At 40.4% G+C, this 22,778-nt stretch overlaps 1 protein-coding gene across 14 annotated transcripts in view; it reads right to left on the reverse strand.

The window, feature by feature from the left end:
- LOC122563182 overlaps positions 1 to 22,778 on the reverse strand; it is a 99,213-nt gene that overhangs the window by 44,412 nt on the left and 32,023 nt on the right. For 2 of the 14 annotated variants that reach the window (XR_006315514.1, XR_006315513.1), the window contains exon 3: positions 12,209 to 12,418. The exons of 8 other annotated variants lie outside the window; for them this stretch is intronic. The gene's annotated coding sequence lies outside the window, so the exon portion shown is untranslated. 4 more of the 14 variants (XR_006315525.1, XR_006315523.1, XR_006315526.1 and 1 more) reach the window with 3 other exon arrangements.

Here is a 22,778-nt window from a genome sequence, read left to right on the forward strand (position 1 = left end):
TTCAGCAGGAATTTCTGTCTCAGCAAATCAGGTAAAGCTCCTCACAAATAACTTGCTTATCAGCCAGTCACAAGAGAGGTTCTGCAGACAGCCTCGTTTCAACCAATGGGATGGGAGGGTAGGCATATACATGATGATGCAGCACAACAAGGAAGTCTATCACAAGTGAGCTGGCAGCTTGCCAAGATCGAGACAGAGAGAACAAGGTAAACAACTTTCTAACGCCAGGCTCTGTGACATTTACTCTATTGGTATACTGAAATAGAGCTCCCTAGTCATCAGTAGTCTTTAATCACACTTCATTCAAACAGTCCACCATGAACCTAAATATTCTTCGCACATTACCTCGCAATGCGACAGACACGAGCGTTGCGCTATCATAGTCTAACATCCTCGACAACAAACGAAGCGGGCCCTACAGCCGAGAACAACAGTAATCCTTTCTAAAATTGAAAATTATAGGTTAAGCAGAAATTACACTATAAACTTACAGCTGACAGGGATTTCCACTGGAAGACACAATAATGTACCCTTCGCAGGACCTAAATATCCGATGTGGAGCTACCTGGGGCAAGAACTACATTTTTTAATGTGATTCCATTGCCAATTGCTGCTGCGCAATGCCTTCTTCCTTTATGTATGTTCTGCTTTTCTTGCCGAATCGTCCTGCGTGGAATATTCCAGAAATCATCCATATTAACCCTTTCAGCATATTCTTCTTTTCCTTGCCTCTGGGAGAAATCACAGTCCGTTCTCATCATGCTTTACATAATCACTGCATACTACAACAACCTACCCACACATTGAGAAATTCAGGTGCGCTTTTCATCAGTATATGGAATCCTTTTCCTAGAGTCAATCGTGTAAACACTTTTCTTCCCAGCACTTTCCTCTCCTTTTCTATCTATCTATCGGTGTCTCTGCCTATACTTCTGATGCAGTAATGCTGCCTCTTGCAGACCTATCGGCACAGCTCTGTGACGCAGCAAGAATTTCTCTAGCCTGCTCCCTGTGTCAAGCTGTGGAACTTCAATTTTTCCAATCCCTACTAGTTGCCAGCACAGACCAGGCCATTCGGACATTAGCACGTGCATTCTGCGCATCGCTTACTCTGTCCTTGTGAGATAGCCACTTGAAGCAGTTTTCAAAACTAAACCGCAATACACCATTAACTCTTTGAATACTGAACCTGTATTTTTATACACACACACACACACAAACAAAACAAATTTTGTTAGCTTCTTAAATCGAGAACTAAAATAACTTTTTTTAAAAGTACATTTTTTGCTTTCTTAACCTTCCAAACGATAATGGTCAGACAGTATGACAAATAACATTCAGAAGTTGTGCAGCCAACAAATGATTTCATAAAAATCCTTCCCCCCTACTCCATCTCCCAGAGTCTGTGTGCAGATTCTCCAATGCAATGAAGCTGGACAGACAACAACAATTTTATGTAACAAGTAATATTCTCTACTCTGCATCTGTGAAGTGATAATCACCTTGCAAAGCCAAGAGCTGAATTATTATACTAAATAAAACAATAATTTCTCACAAACAGAATCTCTCCGGAGATTACAGTATCAAGAATGTGTGCAGATTTCATCCTTGATCTCATAACAAATCCTCCTACATTTTCGTGTTTTATATTACAGTACAGAATAAAAAGAATAGATCATTTCCTGATGCATTCCCAAAATAAGCACTGTAACCTTCTGGTTTAGTTACAATGTAAGTGACAATATAAGTTACACAATGGCTTTTTCCACATCAGCTTGATTGAGCTACCTCAATTTAAGTTCTGTTCTCCATTGCTGAATAAAGCAAACCGAAATTCAAGTTTTCATTCAACGTCTTTCCACTAAGCAATTTTGAAAATTTAAGTGACTCAAATTTGATCAATTCTACCTCGCAAAAATGATCCAGCACATGTTTTAAGCAGCATTTTGTCTGCCTGGGATTCCTTTTGCCAGGAAATTCTATCGTTTGCTAAAATTCACTGCTACCAATACAGAAGGCTAAGCAGAATCTAGTACAACTGGACATACATTAAGCTATAGGCAAAATCTGTTGAGCATTGGTAAACAGTAACTATCAAAATAATTTTCCAAGACATCCAAGCTTATTCTAAGTTATCTACAGTTGCCTCTAGTTATACGGATATCTACAGTAAATGAATTGAATTATTTTTTTCATACCTTCAGGATGATACCAGAATGTCAATACCAAAAAACGACATGTATGTTTTACAATGAAAAACACTACTGGCAAATTTGCCAGAAAACAACTGCATGATATGTCACATACACTTTTCTAAATGCAATCAGTTCTCACTCAGAAATGCTGAGCTGATATATAGTAGAAATTAATCTACCAAAACACCAAAATCCAAATCAGTAAAGCATCTTATTTACAGTAGCTTAAGAACCACAGAAGCACCATCTTTCAGACTTCAAAGTTAAATACTCAGTGTTTAACAGTACACATATTATACAAAGCCAACTGACTGTATATAAATTATAGATGCACATATAAGTGAGAATTGGTGCTTCATAAGGATTTGTGTTGGCACCAATGTTGTTCCCACCTTATTTAGGCAATAAGGCTTCAGGAATCAGAAGCCAAATTTCAACTTGATAGGTGTCATAATTACACACATTTGTTAATCCAACAGGAATTCAGGCAAAACTGCTTTATCCTGAGACAGACTCAAACCAATTAGATATGATGGAGGTGAATGTCATACATACATTTATTGGGGAAGCAGATATAAACATATGAAGGAGAAGGAAAAAACAGGATATGCTGCTAGAGTTAAATAAAGAAGGAGATTCCTATGAATAATAAACACTGACGTGCACTTGTTGGGCCTATGGTCTACTTCCGTGCTGAAGTTACACATGCCAGAAATGCATGTCACCCAATTCTTTAGTCATGGTCAGATACAACTATAACTATGGAGATTAGAGGAGACACAAACTGTCCCTCTGATTTACATCTGTGACTGAAATACATCAACTCAACTCTAGACATTTAATATCTTTTTAAGATGCTGTCAATACAGAAGAACCTCGATTATCCAGCATTTGATTATTCGCATATTGGATTATCCGGCAAGATCGTAAGGTCCTGATGCTCGGCTAAACTATGTTATCCAACATTCGATTATCTGAATGAAATAGTCCTCGCCTGTGTCCTTCGGATAATCAAGGTTCCTCTGTATGTTGGCCAAAAATGAACTACTAGAAGTAGCACAAATGTGAGAAATCTCATGCTTATTGACCTTAGTGATCAAATTAGTAAACTTGTTCAAAGATATTCAGAGGTCAAATCTAAATGAAGTTAAAATAACTCAATAATGAGGGTAGGGCAAAAAGAAATGATTTTTAATGATCATCGAGCAAAGTTGAAACCAAAAATAAAATCACCAAAAGAAGGGATATAATAGAGAGGAAAATAGTTAGGACTATCCAATTACATGGTCTTCACAGTCCTTCAAATAATGTCCAGCAATGCTTATTTGTGGAAGCCAATCTAAATATATATTCATTCCATTCTTTCTTGCTCTTGCACTGGAAGCAGGTCAGTATCTCTCCTGTTCCTGCGCTCTATTCACCAGCTTAACTAAGCACTGACAACAGTAATTGTGTGAGAGCAGCAATATAAAATAAGGGACAAAAATAGGAGGCCTATTTTGTGAAAATGAAAAGGCTCCTTGATAAAAGATTTTTGATGTTCTTTCACGAGATATAGGTGCTGCTGGTAATTTATTGTCAGTCTCAAATTGCCCCAAAATGCAGTGGCTTACTGGGCCATTTTGGACGGCAGGTAAACAGTCAACTGCATCGATACAGATCTGGATCTGGAATTACATTTAGGTCAGACAGGTAAAGAAGGAAGATTTCTGAAAAAATCTGCACAGAGGCCAGTACCCCATCACCAAGTCGCCTTTTAATTACATGTGCACAGTACATGGGATCTGACCAGCCAGCTCAGAGCCACTCCCTAGAATAAGGTGATGCCCTGAATCTCTTTTTTTTTTAATTTTAATAAACAGTATAAAATACAGTTGACAATAAACAGAAAGCAGCAATTCTCAAAATAACCTACATACAGGGTAAAGAACAGCAAAGCCATACCCCAAACCCCACCGTTCAACCAGTTTTCTGGGAGAAGAGGACAAACCTCAAATCCTACAATCCCTCATTTATATCCATCAGCCAGGGTTCCCTGATTGGGGTTGTTAACCTGGATCAATCAAGAAACTCAGTCAATGAGAGCCACCTGGCCCTCTTTCCAATCACAAAGTTCCTTCTCTCAACAGGGACAATTAGTAAATTAATTGGTTTTTTACAATAATGTTGTTTCATGGTAACCATTCCTGACCGTAGTTTTTAATTCCAGATTCCATTTCATGAATTTAAAGTGGGATTTGAACCTATTGCCCAGGACCAATGACATACTGTTACACCACCAACTCCCCAATTGCAATGTAGCTGGATTTGACCGGCATGCATAATCCTCTTACAAATCACGCAAGCATTCAAACCAGCACCAACAAGTAAGCAAAAATCTATACACAGGCTGGGGAAGAATGAAAACACTGAGACTCGCATGGCCCTAAGTAAGCTTAAGTGGGGAAAAAAAGATAGATAGAGTCATACAGTCATAGAGATGTACAGCATGGAAACAGATCCTTATTTTTCTGTACTATACAGGAACAGCTGCACAAAAAAAATAGTTAAAGAAGGGAACAGAATAGCTGGTCTGACTGTGGGAAGGCAGTTTTGGGCCTGTTCCTCTGTCAGTAGTGCATCAATTACCCAATCCTCTCTACTGATGCCAGTTGATGCTTTCCTAATTATAGCCGAATTTGCTACATACTACAGGATGAATTTTCACTACATATCAGGAAACAGGATAAGACAAGTTCAGGGGCCTAAACTCACGCTGGGGAGAACTGCAGTTGGATGAAAACAGTTGGTCTTCGTAATTTTATGTAGGGCGCTTGCTGAATTGGCATAGAAACAGAATCCCTGTTCAATTAGAAGAGATCTTCCGTTTGAGGGGGAACACAAAGTATAACCAACTGAGACGGCACTTCAACAAAAGGTGTCAGCCCACCAAATTATTTAAGTGAAACTTAAAAAAAAAAAAAAGATTTCAAAAAGATAAAACCGGCAGCCAAGGCCACCATTGTGTGGGGAAGAAGAATCCCTTCATAGTGTGGCTACTGCATCTCCAGCCAGGCAGGTAGGATGTGTCTAGCCAACTGCTCAGAATGCTGGCACGTGCCACGAGATGCCCATCTCCAGGTGCAGAAAACAGCCAGGACTCCCTACTGGCCCTGATCCTATTTCTGCCAAAACCGTGGCCTGCCCTGGGGAGAATCAGGACCAGGGAACTATCAGACCCCATCCTTCTTACTTTCATACAATGAGAGTAACTGGAAAATTCCTGTCCCAGATCTATCCTTGTGAGCAGATCTGCTCAATTTAAGATCTAACCTATACATCACCAAATAGAAGACAGCTTTTATATTTTTAAATAAATAACACTGAATGAAGAACTGCAGGAATACAATTTCTGCAGATTATGATCCCAGACTTCTTTCAATTTTAATCAGACTGCAGCAAAATCAATTTATATTCTGACCCAGATCCAAACTCTCCATATTCTTACTGTCAAGATATCATTGCTTAATCTGTAAAACGTCATATCAGGCACGACTAAACTTGCAAAGTGGTATTCAACGGCAAATGCAGATAATTTGAGGTGGTGCAGTTTGGTAGGAAGAATAAAGAAGGTGATGCATTGTTTGGGTAAAAAGAGAGTGGAGTAGCAGGGGATCTAGGAGAACAGATAGAAACCATTGAGTGGCAATGCAAGTTAATGTGACCATAGCTAAAGAGCAAAGTAAACATTGGGGCACATTTCTAAAAGGACAGAATAGAAAAAGTCATGTTAATATGAAATAAACACCTCAGACTAACTTCGGGGTCAGGGCACAGTTCAAGGCTGGAGGTTGAGTTGTTTAATACTCCTATTTCTTGTAGAATTTTGCAACCAAAAATCACATCTGTGCCTTGAATGCACATTTTTGGTATTGACTCCCTGATTGCAATTTTGCTCCAGTATCTGGGACTCTGTGCTGATCCTGATGTCAGCATGTAGTGCTGATTTGACTTAGTGCCAATTTCAATATAAACACTGCAGGTTATGCCCTCACAGAGTTCAGTCTGCAACAGAAACACCTCATTAACTCAACCACTCCATCCACCTGCTGTACTTAAAAAAGAGATCACCAGCCATTGCTAAGTTAGTTATCTCCAGGTTTCTGGTGAATCAGTAGAACTGTTGAAGTGTTATCATGCAGTTCAAAACTCTGAAGTTGACAGGGACAGGTGCGGCACATGGTTCTCATTTCAAGAGCACTGTTCAGACCACTGATCCCGATCATGGGTGCCTGTAGTTTCTATCAATCATCAGCTCAGTCATGGACATTGCACATAACTGAGAGGATAGACTAGAGACAGGATCTGCATGGAGACACTGGGCATGAGTCAAATACAGTTAGGGCAGGGACCAAAGATGCACTGGTATCAGTCTGCTGAATGTTAGAGTCTCACAAGAGTATGGTCAGAGAGGAGTGCAGAAGTAGATAGGCAAACTGCTTAAAGAGTGGGAAGAAGGAGGGCTCAGCAGGAAATCAACATCCACCCAGGATCTTCAAGGAACAAAAATCTCCCATCTTACCCTCAATGAGGGAGACTATGCACAACGCACCAGTCTCACAAAGGAAATGCTGACAGTGATGTATCACAGATGAACCTGTGGCTTCACAGCAGGGCAAGAACAGCATTAGCAGTGTCTGTAAACATGATACTGAGCCACATAAGGAGGGCATCTAATGAAAATCTAGGTCAAAGAGATGGGTTTTAAATTAGACTCCTAAATAAAATAAATGGAGGTGGAACTGGAGAGATTTAGATAGCAAATTCCACTGCTTAGGCCTGAGGTAGCTGATGGCACGGATACCAAATGGTGGAGTTACTGCAAACGTAGATGTTCAAGCGTGAGAACAAGAAGGAGCCCTCAAATTCCAAATCAAACTTCAAGTGAATCATGCCATATTGTATCGGAAAGTATATAAATAATCCAGTGCCTTGCCTTGATACTTGTCTTATGTATGTGTTTGCCCATCATGGAGAAAATTCTATAGATTGACAATTTTGTTTCTGAATTGTATATCAATTCCTTCAAAACCGTTCCTGCTGAAATTTATGCTCCACTTGAGCCTCCTCCCAACTTTCTTCCCCTAAATCTATCACTGTAACCCTTAACTTACTTCACTTTCATGTGCTTGTCAAGCTTTCCCATGTAAATTCTTCCTCGGTGGTAGCAAGTTCCAAATTCTCACCGCGCTTTGGGTGAGATTCTCTAATGGAATTTCTGGTGACTATCACATTAGAACATAGAAAAAAGTACAGCACAGAACAGGCCCTTCGGCCCACGATGTTGTGCTGAGGATTATTATAATGTAAAATAAAATAACCTAACCTAAGCACCCCTTAATTCACTGCTGTCCAGGTGCATGTCCCTAAAGTCTCTGCTTCCACTACCACCGCTGGCAACGCATTCCATGCATTCACAACTATCTGTGTAAAGAACCTACCTCTTACATCTCCTCTATACCTTCCTCCTAATATCTTAAAACTACGACCCCTCGTACCAGTCAGTCCTGCCCTGGGGAAAAGTCTCTGGCTATTGACTCTATCCATGCCTCTCATTACCTTGTATACCTCAATCAGGTCACCTCTCTTCCTCCTTCTCTCTAGAGAGAAAAGTCCGAACTTAGTCAACCTCTCTTCATAAGACAAGCCTTCCAGTCCAGGCAGCATCCTGGTAAACCTTCTTTGCACCCTCTCCAAAACCTCTATCTTTCCTATAGGAGGGCGACCAGAACTGGACACAATATTCCATGATTTGGAGATGCCAGTGTTGGACTGGGGTGTACAAAGTTAAAAAAATCACAACACCAGGTTATAGTCCAACAGGTTTAATTGGAAGCACACTTGCTTTCGGAGCGTCGCTCCTTCATCAGGTGGTAGTCCCACTACCACGTGATGAAGGAGCGACGCTCCGAAAGCTAGTGTGCTTCCAATTAAACATGTTGGACTATAACCTGGTGTTGTGCGATTTTTAACTTTGCACAATATTCCAAGTGTGGTGTCACCGGGGATTTGTAGAGCTGTAGCAAAACCTCGCGGCTCTTAAACTCAATCCCCCGTTAATGAAAACCAAAACACCATATGCTTTCTTAACAACCCTATCCACTTGGGTAGCAACTTTGAAGGATCTATGTACTTGAACACCAAGATCCCTCTATTCTTCCAAACTACCAAAAATCCTTTCTTTAATCCCATATTCAGCATTCAAGTTCGACCTTCCAAAATGCGTCACTTTGCATGTATCCATCTGCCATTTCTCAGCACAGCTCTGCATCCTGTCTATGTCACGCTGCAGCCTGCAATAGCACTCGATACTATCAACGGCACCTCCAACCTTTGTGTCATCTGCAAATTTACTAACCCACCCCTCAATCTCCTTATCTAAGTCATTTATAAAAACGACAAAGAGCGGAGGCTCAAGAACAGAGCCCTGCAGGACACCATTTACCACTGACCTCCAGGCAGAATACTTTCCATCTACAACCACTCTCTGCCTTCTGTCAGTCAACCAATTCAGAATCCAGAGAGCCAAATCTCCCTGTATCCCATACCTCCTAACTTTATACATGAGCTTACCATGGGGAACATAGAACATAGAACAATACAGCACAGAACAGGCCCTTTGGCCCACGATGTTGTGCCGAACATTTGTCCTAGCTTAAGCACCCATCCATGTACCTATCCAATTGCCGCTTAAAGGTCACCAAAGATTCTGACTCTACCACTCCCACAGGCAGCGCATTCCATGCCCCCACCACTCTCTGGGTAAAGAACCCACCCCTTATCTCATTTTTCCTCTGCGTATTTCCTTCTTAGTAATCCTCTGTTGCTCTTTAAAAGCTTTCCAGTCCTCAGTTTTTCCACTTATCTTAGCTATGTTATACTTTTTCTCTTTTAACTTTATATGTTTCTTTACTTCCCTCATCAGCCACGGCCGCCCATGCCTCCTCCTGGGATCTTTCTTCCTTTTAGGAATGAACTGATCCTGCAACTTCTGCATTATACACAGAAATATCCGCCATTGTTCCTCCACGGTCATCCCTGCTAAGGTATTGCACAATTGAACTTTGGTTAACCCTGTATTCTGCATTCTTATTTGTCTTTCCAAAATGGTCAACCTCACACTTGGCAGGGTTGAACTCCATCTGCCACTCCTCGGCCCAGCTCTGCATCATATCTAAGTCCCTCTGCAGCCGACAATAGCCCTCCTCACTGTCCACAACTCCACCTATCTTCGTATCATCTGCAAATTTACTGTCCCACTCTTTGACTCCCTCATCCAAGTCATTAATAAAAATTACGAACAGCAGAGGACCCAGAACTGATCCCTGCGGAACTCCACTTGTAACTGGGCTCCAGGCTGAATATTTACCATCTACCACCACTCTCTGACTTCGACCGGTTAGCCAGTTTTCTATCCAATTGGCCAGATTTCCCTCTATCCCATGCCTCCTGACTTTCCGCATAAGCCTACCACCTTATCAAATGCTTTGCTGAATCCATATAAACCACATCCACTGCTCAACCTATCTTGTCACCTCCTCAAAGAACTCAATAAGATTAGTTAGGCATGATCTTCCCCTCGCAAAACCATGCTGACTGCCTTTAATCACGCTATGCCTTTCCAAATAGTCATAAATCCCTATCCCTCAGAATTCTTTCCAAAACCTTGCTGACCACAGACCTAAGACTGATTGGTCTGTAATCGTCAGGGATTTCCCTATTACATTTCCTGAAAAGAGGAACACATTCGCCTCCTTCCAATCCTCCGGTATGACTCCCATGGAGAGTGAGGAAGCAAAGATCTTCGCCAGTGGCTTAGCAACCTCCTTTCTCGCATCCCGGAGCAACCTAGGATAAAACTGGTCTAACCCTGGGAACTTAACAATTTTAAATGTTTGCCAAAATTTCCAATACATCAATTTCATCAATCTTGATCTGTTCAAGCCTGTATCCCAGCTCCTCAAAGTTCTCATTCGCAATAAGGTTCCTTTCCTTCGTGAAAACCGAAGCAAAAAACTCATTTAGGGCTTCCCCTATCTGCTCAGACTCCACGCACAAGTTCCCTACACTATCCCTGATCGGCCCTACCTTCCCTGATCATTCTCTTATTCCTCATGTATGTGTAAAATGCCATTGGGTTCTCCCTAATCCTTCCTGCCAAGCCTTTTTCGTGCCCCCTCCTGGCTCTCAGTCCATTTCTGAGTTCCTTTCTATTAAGCCTGTAATCCTCTAATGCTATGCTAGATCCTGGTTTCCTCCACCTTGTGTAAGCTGCCTTTTTCCCTTTTGAGGAGAACCTCCTCTGTTCTTGTCATCAAAGGCTCCCTAATCTTACCCCTCCTTACCTGTCTCAGAGGGACAAATTTGTGCATCACTAGCAAAACTGCTCCTTAAACATTCATTACCTTAAATTATATTCTTCCCTTCAAGAAGGAGCATTCATTCTATATCCACTCTACCAAAACTTTCAATAATTTTCAAGACTTGTTTGTGTCATCCATTAGCCTTTCTTCAAGAGCTAAGAAACCCAATTTGTCGATCTTTTCCTGATATATACAGCCACACATTTCACCTGACCTACCTATTCATCTCACTTCCCACTGACCTATCACCACCTCTTACCTTCATCCTCCTATTGTCACCCACCTACTTTTCCCCTCGTCCCAGCCCTCCATTTATCTTTCAGCCCCTTCCCCCTCCCCAAACTGAAGAAGGGTTAGCCCAAAATGTCGACTGTCTTGATCCTCGGATACTGCCTGACCTGCTGTGCTTTTTCCAGCACCATGCTTTATCAGCTTTGACTCTCCAACATCTGCAGTCCTCACTTTCTCCTGGTCATTATACTTAGAAATCGAAAGGTTCTGGAGAGGAGCAGATATTTTTACAATTGGATGACTAACCTTAACTCAGAGTGTATTCCAGAAATACCACTCAGTATTTTTGCTGTGCAGACTAACTCTCAGGGGAAGACATTGCAAATGCTCTTTAAAGATAACATTAAACAATTCTGGGCCTATAAGGCCAGGATACAGACTGCATCATTTGGCAAGGCAGTGAGGGGAGCATCACTCTGGGTTTGACTGACTTTCAGACAAAAGCGAGGACACAAGCAGAGTGTTAGGGGTGGATGGAAAAAGCAATTATCCTGAGAGACAGCTGCATTGTGTTGTTTGGAGTCGTTGGAATGGATCTCCATCAGTCTTAATAAACTGTTTGAGAATTTGCCGTGATAGCCTGGAAACTTCTTTGTAAGCAAGGTGACCATCCATGACAAAAGTCTGAGCTTGCACTGCAGCACTCCAGTGTTGTGTTGCTGTTTGCGTTGCAAAGGATGATCCATCCGACACTGCATTATGGGTGGGTCCAGAAGAATGTGAATGGAGTTGGAAACCACTCTGATTCTGCGGACCGCAGCTATGTGCCAAGTTGGCACTAAACTCCTCTGAACTGCTTGACATTGACTACAAGTTTCCTGGCAGTTTTCCCAATGCACCAAACATTTTGCTATGAATATCAATCAGCATTCTGCTGGAGATTGCCAATCAAGGCACACATTTATGCCCTCTGCAGCAGTACCCTTGTGCGATTCTAACTTTCAATGAGCTGGTACTATTGTTACCTTCAGGCACAAGTAGACTGCAGCTAGTGTAGGAACCAGTTCTCACTGTGTGCACATCCCGCTTCTAATTTATCCTCTTGGTTATGCGCAGTGTCAGTATCTGAGTTGATGGTTATGTGAAATTGAGTGCTATTATGTCATCATTATTAATCTCTTCACAGTTTTCCTTCACTACCTGACCAAAGTGTACTTCTTCAGTATGTGAAAGGGAAAAGGTAGCAGGGTGAGATTGTGATGTAGAGATTGAAGCTGGAGGTGCACGATTCACATTTAACTAAAAATGATGTGAAGATTTGAGCAGCGAAATTATTATTGCAGCTGCTAGGACATGGTATTTCAAAATGTATTAACTGACCTTGACTACACATGAGGTCACCGATTTCTTGTGGCACAGTTTCTAGGTCTTCAGGGCTTGACTTCTTGTACTAACCACAATTGCTACCATTGCTTTCCTAATTTATCTCTAGATGACTTTCTGGCTCCCTGCAGATATTGAGCACCTTCCCTCATTTCACCTCCTCCAGCAAGGGCTCCAGTGGGGCATCAACACACTGTGGAGACCATTCTGTAGGATAGAGTTGTTTTCAATAATTAATCATTTTGACTTGATTAAACAAGTGAGGAATTAAATAATGTTTTGCTTGATTAGGGTTAGTTGTAAAGAAGAAAATTATTTGACTTAGGTCAAAAGTAAGGTCCTTGGTTTATGTTTCAATTGATGTTTTATGGCTCAAATTAATGTAACTTAAGGTAACAAATGTGGAAATACATTCAGATGAATGACTTTTACTGAAAGATGTTAGAACATTGTAACAGGCCTATGGTGTATCTATATTAGTTCTTAGAGAGTCTTTTTGTGGTTTTAATCTTTTTAGATGTATAAAGTTTGTACATTTGCAATATAGGTAATCACTGGAAGATAACATGACATGTTCAAAGGTGATCTTTACTTTAAAAACAAAATCAAAAATTGGGCATAATTATTTAGTCAATCCAAGAATGGCTTATTTGTGGAATAAACAGTTCACAGTCAGAGTTGAGGTGCATCGGATTATAGACAGCGGGTGGTGGTTACCAAAGGTTAATAAGCATCGATTCTAGATGTTTAGTGCACAGAGGAGGAAGACTGAACATAGAACATCATCTTCAGATAACAAGAGCACAGTGCCTAGTCAACAGTGTCACAAACTAGTATCCTGAACTGGACAGGCTGAAAACTGCTGTTTTCATTAAAAATTATTTCCTTTGGACTGGTTATGATAAGCTTAATAAATTCTCAAATCATAAAAACATATCTTCACCTGGAATGGGTCTTGTAACCAAAATCAGGATGAGTAACTTTTTAGATTGGCTCTCAAATTCAGTTATAATTGTAATTAAATTGGGTCTTATGAATAAATTGCACCCAAAAATCTTACATACTCTATCTAATGTGCCTTTCTTTACTATGTCATGGGTCAAATGCCTCTCTTGCATGACTGTCAGCATCTGATGCAGCCATAACACATCTCCGCTAACTGACACATACTAGCTTTAAGTGCTGCTAGCAAGTTAACATTTTGGTCCCCTGCTGATGCTTGCAGCCAGTGAACAGTAGGTTAGCATAATCGGCACATAAAAAAAATCATTCGAATGAGCAGACAGTATGAAGCTGCTAGCATTTCATCAAAGGGTATAGGTTAGCTGAACACAGTGATCCCTCTACCCATTTTTAGGTTCAGCCAGCAGTCATAAAAGATGATTCACTCTGACGTGGTCTGGTATAAGGAACTCGACATACGAAGAAAGGCTTGAAAATCTGTACACTTCTCATGACTGAAAAGAGGTGTTGAGAAGATTTGTTAGAGATGAATAACTTTCTGAAGGAATCGGGTAGAGTAGCTGGAACCATCGTACAGAGGGCAGGAAAAAACTCTACAATATTAAAAAGATATTTGAGAGGCTATGGAATGCACTGTTGAATTGATTGAGTATTTAAAGTGATTAGATCTTTATTTGAAGAAGAGGGGACTGACAGGATATCTAAATAGCACAGCTGTCTGAGATGACAACTACCATGGAAATAAAGAATAAATATCAATATGGCCAAACAATCCATTTACGTTGTATTTTCTATAAATTTAAAATGCAAGTTCCCAATAATAAGCCTTAGCAGAGAAAAAATTCTACCAAGCCGCAAAGTGTTTCCTAAACAAAAATAATGAAAAGTATGAATCACAATACCAAGAAAATGAACTGTTTTGCATCAATTTGACCCCCTCCCCAACACTCCATAAACTAATACATTAAAAACATAAAATTCTTAGAATTGTAATTCTGACTCAGTTGATAATAAAAGATTTAATTCACTCAATGAATTATCACTCATGTCTGCTTGCTTCTGACTTTGAATCCTCGTCCTGCCAAGTCCTTAATATTGAAACTTCATTCAACAAACTTTAAGACTCAAGATATCAGAGTTAAAGGTTACCTGGTCCAATTCTGACTTTTCCCTTCTTTGACTTCACCGTTTCCATTCCTGGGGATAGGCTGTCTATCAATATCTTACTGAAGCCCATAGACTCCTATAGTCACCTTGACTATATATCCTCATAACCTATTTCCTGCTAGGATTCCATTTCATTCTCCTAGTTTCTCTGTCATATCTGTTCTGACATGTCACATCCTACAAAGGTGCCTCCAGTATGACCCCATTTTTTCCTCAACTGAGGATTCCAATCCACATACTGCAGTAGACGATGCCCTCAGCTGTATCTAACTCATCTCCCACATATCAGTCCTGCCCCCTTTCCCTGCATCCCTGGAGGACGATAGGGTTCTCCTTGTCACTACTTTCCACCCCACTAGTCTCCACATTCGAAGATAATCTTCCACTTCCAGCAGGTGGCTGCCACAAAACATCTTTGTTTCCCCTCCACAATCAGCAATCCACAGGGTCTGTTCTTACTGTGACACCCTGGTCCACTCCTCCATTGTTCCTCATACTTTCCAACAACCCATGGCACCTTTCCACGCAACTGCAGAAGAAGGTGTCACACTTGACAATTTACCTCCTCCCTCATCACTGTCCAAGGTCTCAAATGTACCTTGCAGCTGAAGCAGTGGTTTACCCCAATCTTTTAATCTAATCTACTGTATTCACTGCTCATAGTGCAGTTTCTTTCATTTGGCAAAAGCAGGCACAGTGACCACTTTCTGGAACACTCCCACTCTGTCTGTAGGAATGACTGACATTCCAGTTGCTTGCCATTTCAATAAACCACCTTGCGCTCATGTTACTCTCTCTCTCTGTCCTTGGCCTGCAGCAATGTTACAAAATAAAGCACAAGGTGCAAACTTGAGGAATACCACCACATTTTCCATGTAGGTACTTTACAGTTTTTTGCACTCACTACTGAATTCCACAACTTCAGAGCTAGATAGCATGATGACTCCCCTCCATTTCTCTTACATTCTGTACACACCCCTCCCCCCCAAGACCATTTCTTGTAGGTGTCTTGTTTACTTTGCTCTCAGTAGAGAGAACTGGTTTTCTCCTTTCCACAAATTTAATTTCTCTCTCGCCACAATTAACAACCTTTTCTTTCTTTTAGCAAAGTAGGAGGAGTGAATAAAATACATGATTATGGAGGCTCAGAGGAAAAGTATGAAAAACAATCTCCAGTTTCCAAACCCTAATGGTTCTGGAGAAGAGAGTTATACCAAACCCAAAACATTAATTATTGTTTTTCCCTCCACAGGCACTGCCAGATCTCCAGCATTTCCCCAGCTCTGTGTGTTTCAGATTAAACAGAGTCAGACCGCAGAATGAACAGTTTTCTTTAAATTGTTAAATTCCAAGTAATAATAAATGGAGGGCATAGGTATAGGGTAAGAGGGGAAAGACTTAAAAGGGACGTAAAGAGCAACCTTTTCACACAGAGGGTGGTGTGTATATGGAATGAGCTGTCACAGCAAGTGGTGGAGGCTGGTACAATTGCAACATTTAAAAGGCATCTGGATGGGTATATGAATAGGAAGGATTTAGAGGGATATGGGCCCAGTGCTGGAAAATGGGACTAGATTAGTTTGGATTGTTTGGTTGACGTGGACTTGTTGGGCCAAAGGGCCTGTTTCCACACTGTAGGGAATCTAATCTAATTTCATGTGCCCACCCATAACAGGTCTCTTTGCATTCAGCCACAAATAGCATATAAACATTGACGGGTGGGAAAGAGCAAGGACCTGGCATCACATTATATTACATTTCCAACCCTGTTAGTCCTATGCCTTTGCCATTACATTTAACTCCTTTAACACAGAATAACTTACTTTACTGCAAACAAGATGCTTGAATCCCCCAGGGATTTCTGATTTTCCCCACTCTATAACCCATCTTCACTTTTTCCACTTTGCTCAACCATGTTCCTCTGCCAACCCAATGAATAGGCTGCACCATTTTAAAGCTCAATGCAGTGGCACAATGGGAACTCAACTGACTTGATGCTCTAAAAGAAACATATGACCTCCTTCCCTCTGTATTCCTACAGTGCTCTCCTGGAAAAGTTTCTTGGCAAATTCTGCAGCCCACAACTCGACGACCTTTTTTACATTTCTTAACATTAATAGGAACTGCATATACTTCAATTAACTTTGCGCACCAAAAATAGTGCAAGCATGACAACTCAAGCTTAGTAACAAATATACAAACAAGTTCCACAAATTGAAACTGTAATATGCACTTACTGCAATAGAATTCTGTGTTTCAACTGTCCTATTCACAGTCACCCTTTATCATGCATAGTAATTTGGTTCGTGCCTTGATGTTAGATTGTGGAGTTGCACTTCCTGCCAAATAATCAGCAACTGCATTCATCACTATGAATAGCCTCTGGTTAGAAGCTAAGGACAAGTATGGGGAAAGGCATTTGGAAGTCAGATTGTCGGTTTGCTCGCTGAGCTGGTGGGTTAGTTCTCAGACGTTTCATCAGCATGCTTGATAACATCATCAGTAAGCCTCTGGTAAAGCTCAGCGAGCAGACCGACAACCTGATCCACAACCTGAGCTACAAATTTTATCCAAAGTGTCAAGTCAAACTAAAGTCAGGTTCCCACTACACCATTGCATTGAGCTTTGAAATGGTGCAGCCTTTTCAATGGGTTGGCAGGAAAGATGGTTGAGCAAAGTGGAAAAAGTGAAGATGGGTTATAGAATGGGGAATATCAGAAATCCCATGGGGAATTCAAGCATCTCGTTTGCAGTAAATTAAGTGTTAAACGGAGTTGAATTTAATGGCAAAGCCATAGAACGGTCAGGGTTGGAAATGTAATATAATGTGATGCCAGGTCCTTGCCCTTTCCCACCAGTCAACATTTATGTACGATTTGTGGCTGAATGCAGAGAGACCCATTACGGGAGGGCACACAAAATTATATTAGGAGACAGTGAGTTCTGCAGATGCTGGCGATCAGAGTTGAGTGTGTGTTGTTGGAAAAGCGCAGCAGCTCAGGCAGCATCCGAGGAGCAGGAAAATTGACATTTTGGGCCGGAGCCCTTCATCAGGAACAGGAAAGCAAAGACATTCATCAGATATTACTTTGCCAACCCTTGATTTAGCAACATTAGTTTGTCAAGTATGCAACACATGTTGATAGAGTCCATGGTTTAAGTATTTGGTTATGGGTTCTAGAATAAATGCAATTTTCCTGATAATACAGACGCCAGCTGCGATACAACGATTCTATTCAATCAATCAGTAGCATATGAAGCGTTAGCACATATTGGTACTTATAAGCAGTAAAATCAAGCAAGCAATTTTACTATCACTTTGAAACTGGACAGACTGACTCCGTGTCAGACTGTCAAATATTTCTAGAAAGTACCTTTAAAGTCATTATTTTCAAAACGAAATCAGTAAAATAATGAACAAAATAACTTACATCAAGCTATTGTGCAGGAAAAAGAACAAAAGTTGAGTGGACTACCCCCAGTATTTACAGATGCGATTTTCATCCAACCATCACAGCTAGACAAATAGATCGTGTACAAGCTTGATCTGTTTTCCAGAAAACTGACCTGGATTTTCCTCTTCCTCCTGCTATAAATGGGTCATACTGAGACTTTGGTTCACTAGCCTGGGTCAATTACGCATCTAAGGTGGGCCCCCAGTTATACCCAGGGAACTGTTTGCTGGAAAAGAGGTCCTACGCAGCATGCGTGTTTAGCTGCAGAAGCTGAAAAGGGCACACTAATATTAATTATAGTAGAAATGTGTCCAAAAAGCTGCTCCCTAGAATGAAGGAAGCACTTTGAACAAGATCAGCATCAACTGGGGAATTATCCCATACATTTTTAACTCAGCATTATAGGACAGGAGAGTGTTATGGCTTCGTGGTTTGTCCATGGCATTCTTGACTGCAGGAATATTTGGAAGATGATAATGCAAGATGGATATAATGTACAGCAAACATTTTAGCATCTGCATAGTCAAACAGCACAATTTACGCAAACTGTCATCCGAGTTTAAGCACACAAATGCAAACTGTGATTTTTACTGAAATATAAGAACTGGTGAGTTTTGAGAAGATTTGTAGCTCAGATGGAGGTCCTGAATGTAGGTTTACTTGTTGAGCTGGAAGGTTCATTTCCAGACATTTTGTCAAACCTACTAGGTAATATTTTCAGTGGGCCTCCGGGCGAAGCACTGCTGATAATTCCTATTTATATGTTTGGGTTTCTTTGGGTTGGTGATGTCATTTCCTGTGGTAGTCATTTCTTGTGGTGATGTAATTTACTGGGTTTTTTTCCGGGGGTGGTAGATGGAGTAACTGGAGTAGGTCCTTCAAACGTACTCAATCATTCTAAGAGATTGCAGCTGATTTGTATCTCAAATTTGCCCTGGTATACCTACATAACAAACACCAGTCAGTCTGAGGCTCGAAAGTTTAACTTGACCCTGCATCCAGAGCCTTTTCAGGAACATTATGCTTTCACACCCAAATGCCTATGACTAATATTAGATTAATGCCTCTACTTGTCAATTTCCCCACACAACTCTGTACCTACTCCTTACTCCTAATAGAAGGAATCCTTAGGTTTACTTTAAATAAAGTGACTAGAACATCTATTAAATTTTCCACATTTGCTTTCATAATCAGAATGGCATGTGGCCAGCAGGAAAATTTTAAGAGAGAAAATGCACGTGTTTATTATGCATCTCAACACTTTCAACTGATTCAATCACACGATGATTACTCACCCATAAAATTTCTTCTAACTGCTTAAATGATAATTGCTGTGCTGTGTAAAGGCAGAATATCAATTATTTTCCAGCTTTGGGGTTGACCTTTGTTTTGACGGATCTCTCAGTTGGCACAAGACTGATTGTTAGTCTGTGGTTCACTCCTAACTATCAATGTTTTAAATCTAGTCTTAAAACACTTGACACATTCAACTAAACTAATAGCTACCCAAAAATTGTATCAAAATGAACTCTGCCCCCATCCTCCACTTGTTCACATAACTGCATTTCCAGAACATTCAATGCACAAGCTGATCTCTCAGGTCCATGTAGATAACCCGTGAAACAGTAAAAAAAAAGGCCACAGTCAGAGATGAATTGTGATCTTGTTGATAATGATAGTGCTGTAAACTGAAACATTAATCACATCAAATGTGCAACCCAGGAGTCCCAAAGTATACACAAATTTACCTATAAATATTGAGTTTCTAGGAGAATGCCGATTTGAGATGTTTGTTCTTATCACTCATACATAACAAAACTCTACAGGTTTTTGATGAAGACCAGAAAAACCTATTAACTAATTTCTGCAGGCGTGTAAAAGAAAGCAAAAACCAAGTGTTTAAAAATTACAGGGCTGCTGCTAGCCGAACATCAGTACTTATACAGCAAATACGTGATCACAGGAACTAATCAAGCCTTTGCTTCATATCTTACACAGTGCTGAGTGAGCTCAGTTCAGCTAAGGCATTCTCTGTCTTAAGGGTACCAAGCGAACCACACCAAGGAAATGTACGTACCATGTTCATTAGGTCATGACTGTTTCGATCAATGGAAGATATAGGGTTTGAAAATTTTTAAAAAGGTGAAGGATTATGAAGGATGCAAACAATAATCTTGGATTGGCAACTGCCAGCACACAACACCCCTTCCCTAGATCCTTCAGCACTATATATATATATATATAAATCAATTAACTATCACAAATGTTCTTGTGTGAACAGATCACATCAAAAACTACTTTTTTTTTGAGCTTTTCAAGCTTTGTCTCCTGGAATGGAACATTTGATCATTGCTGCAATCATAGGATTAACTGGATGTTCACTTTTTCCTCACTCTTCATGTTCTAACATCAAATATCCAACTGGCCAGGTGACAGGAATTGTCTCCATCTCCTGCTCACTACCGTGCCCAAGGGTCTGCATGGAACTGTCCAGTCAACAGAGGGAGGACATGTACCAGAGCCGATGTGGAATTCACAACAGCAAACAGGTACTAGCAGTACATGGATAGTCAAGAGGAGTTGCTGCTGCACAGCAATATAAACAATGTTAAAGAGAACAGGTGAGGTAACAGACTACAGGAATATATCATAACCCAGTGTTTTCTTCAAAATTCTCCTTTTTTCAAAATAACATTTCCTCAATCTGATGAAAGTTATAAATGAAAGGAATTTAAATGCACTGTTAAATTGGATCTCTGCTCAATTATCTCACTACTTCATTTCCAGCATAATTATTAATATAGTCAGGCCACATACCAGTCTGTTTATATCCTTTGTGCTATCTAGTATTAGGAATGTCAAGCCTGCCATATAATTCTTCCTCCACAAAGATTTCCAATCCCGTAAAGACAGTCCAAAAATATGTAATAATCTATTGTCCAGGGTTCATTCCAACTAACTCAAAAAGGAGTAGAATTACACTTTTGATGTGGGTTCAAAAACAAAATCAAAATCATTGATGGGATTGGGAAATGCACAATACAGCAGACCACACTAATCATTTGAATTTTTGACTAGTAGTGTTTCGAACTTAAGGAATTTATTTTTTTGTCCAGTGCTTACCCTCCCGCATCCAGTGGTGAAGCTGGAGTGAAATGAAGGGGCTCTAATCACCAATGCAAGCACTGAAAATCCACACTCAACCCAGGCACAGCACACCTCTAAGGTTTTGGGCCCCTAAATGTATCTCCCTGTCCTGTAGGCAACCATAAGCTGATGCGAGCTTTGGCCCTTAGTAAGGCTGGAAGTAGATACAAGTCAGGTTAAGTTGAGCTGTTGTCACAGACACATTTTAATTATAAATGATGGGGCCATAGTTTAAAACAGAGTAGAATACCTCCAAGAGGTTTGAGAAGATTTGTAGCTAATGGATTTGCATATAGGTTTACTCGCTGAGCTGAAAGGTTCACTTCAGACGTATCGTCACTCTACACGGTAACATCTTCAATGGACCTCAAGCGAAGCACTACTGATAATTCTTACTTTCTATTTACATGTTTGGGCTTCTTGGGTTGGTGATGTCATTTCCTGTGGTGATGTCACTTCCTGTGAAGCCACTTCCTGTTCCTTTTTCTCAGGGATGGTAGATCAGGGAATGAACAGGAAAGGACTTCACCACAGGAAATGACATCAACCCAAAGAAACCCAAACATATAAATAGAAAGCAGAAATTATCAGCAGTGCTTCGCCTGAGGCCCACTGAAGATGTTACCTAGTAGGGTGATGAAACATCTGGAAATGAACCTTCCAGCTCAATGAGCAACCCTACATCCAATACCCCCACGACTTTGGGAGTTCTGAGGTCAACTCATAAGTAAGGATGCATTAGCACAATCTTACAAGATGTGACATATAGATGTCATTTCTTTTATTATATTATCAGTGATTATTAGGCTTAACAGTTTTTTTTAAGAAGCTTAACACAACTGGGTGGAGAATTATCTAAAGGCCACTGTCTGAAATCTGCCAACTGAAAAAGCAGAAATGCACACAAATATTTGTGATTGATACAGTTTTAGTGGGATTGCAGTCAATGTAAGGGATGCTCAACCCATTTATGTTGAGCGAGGTTATCCCTCATCCAAGTTGAAGGCTGGCTCATCCCTTAAACTCCAAAATGGAGGTGAAAAACAAAGTGCTGATTCTCTGAAAAAGGCTACAGTTGAGGATAATTCATTCAGCTCTACATATATTAGCAGCATGCAAATATGGAAGACAGCTAAAAGGTAAACCGAACTATACAACCTCACAGTACACAAAATATTTTTGAGTTACTAACATTAGCATTATGACAAATACCGACGAGTATAACATTACTGTGCATTAGTAATGCATCCATATGAACTGTATCATGTTGATCAAATGTTCATTAAATTGTAATGAAAATACAATGTGGAAAATAGTTCAATGTGGATGACTTGTGTTTTCATGCACACTTCATCAAGATCTGCCCAACCCACGGAGGTTCAATCCACATATTGTTCACAATGAGCTGAGGTTTCACTGCTTTGTGAAAATAGAATCCCTTATGATAAGTAAAGGCAGAACATCAGGGCCACTAAAGTCATGAAATACTATTGTTATTTCTTCTTCCTTGGTGCTTTGAGAATCAACTTTCACAGCTTGCTCCGTTAATCTGTGAAAAAAAAACAACTAAGTGATATATATAATTTATTCCTTTACCCGTGTATTTAACTTTACAATCCCCTGTCAATTTTTAAAACTTAAGAATTATGGATGATGCATAAACTGGAGCTGGACAGCTGGTATTTAGTGACACTGGAGGAAATAAACATTTAGCTGCACTGAGAGAAAAGAGAGAGAGAGAGAAAAAAAAGAGAAAGAGAGAGAGAAAGAGAGAGAGAGAGAGAAAGAGAGAGAAAGAGAAAGAGAAAGAGAGAGAGAAAGAGAGAAAGAGAGAA

Source organism: Chiloscyllium plagiosum, chromosome 26 (genome assembly GCF_004010195.1).
Source record: "Chiloscyllium plagiosum isolate BGI_BamShark_2017 chromosome 26, ASM401019v2, whole genome shotgun sequence".
Classification (NCBI taxonomy): domain Eukaryota; kingdom Metazoa; phylum Chordata; class Chondrichthyes; order Orectolobiformes; family Hemiscylliidae; genus Chiloscyllium; species Chiloscyllium plagiosum.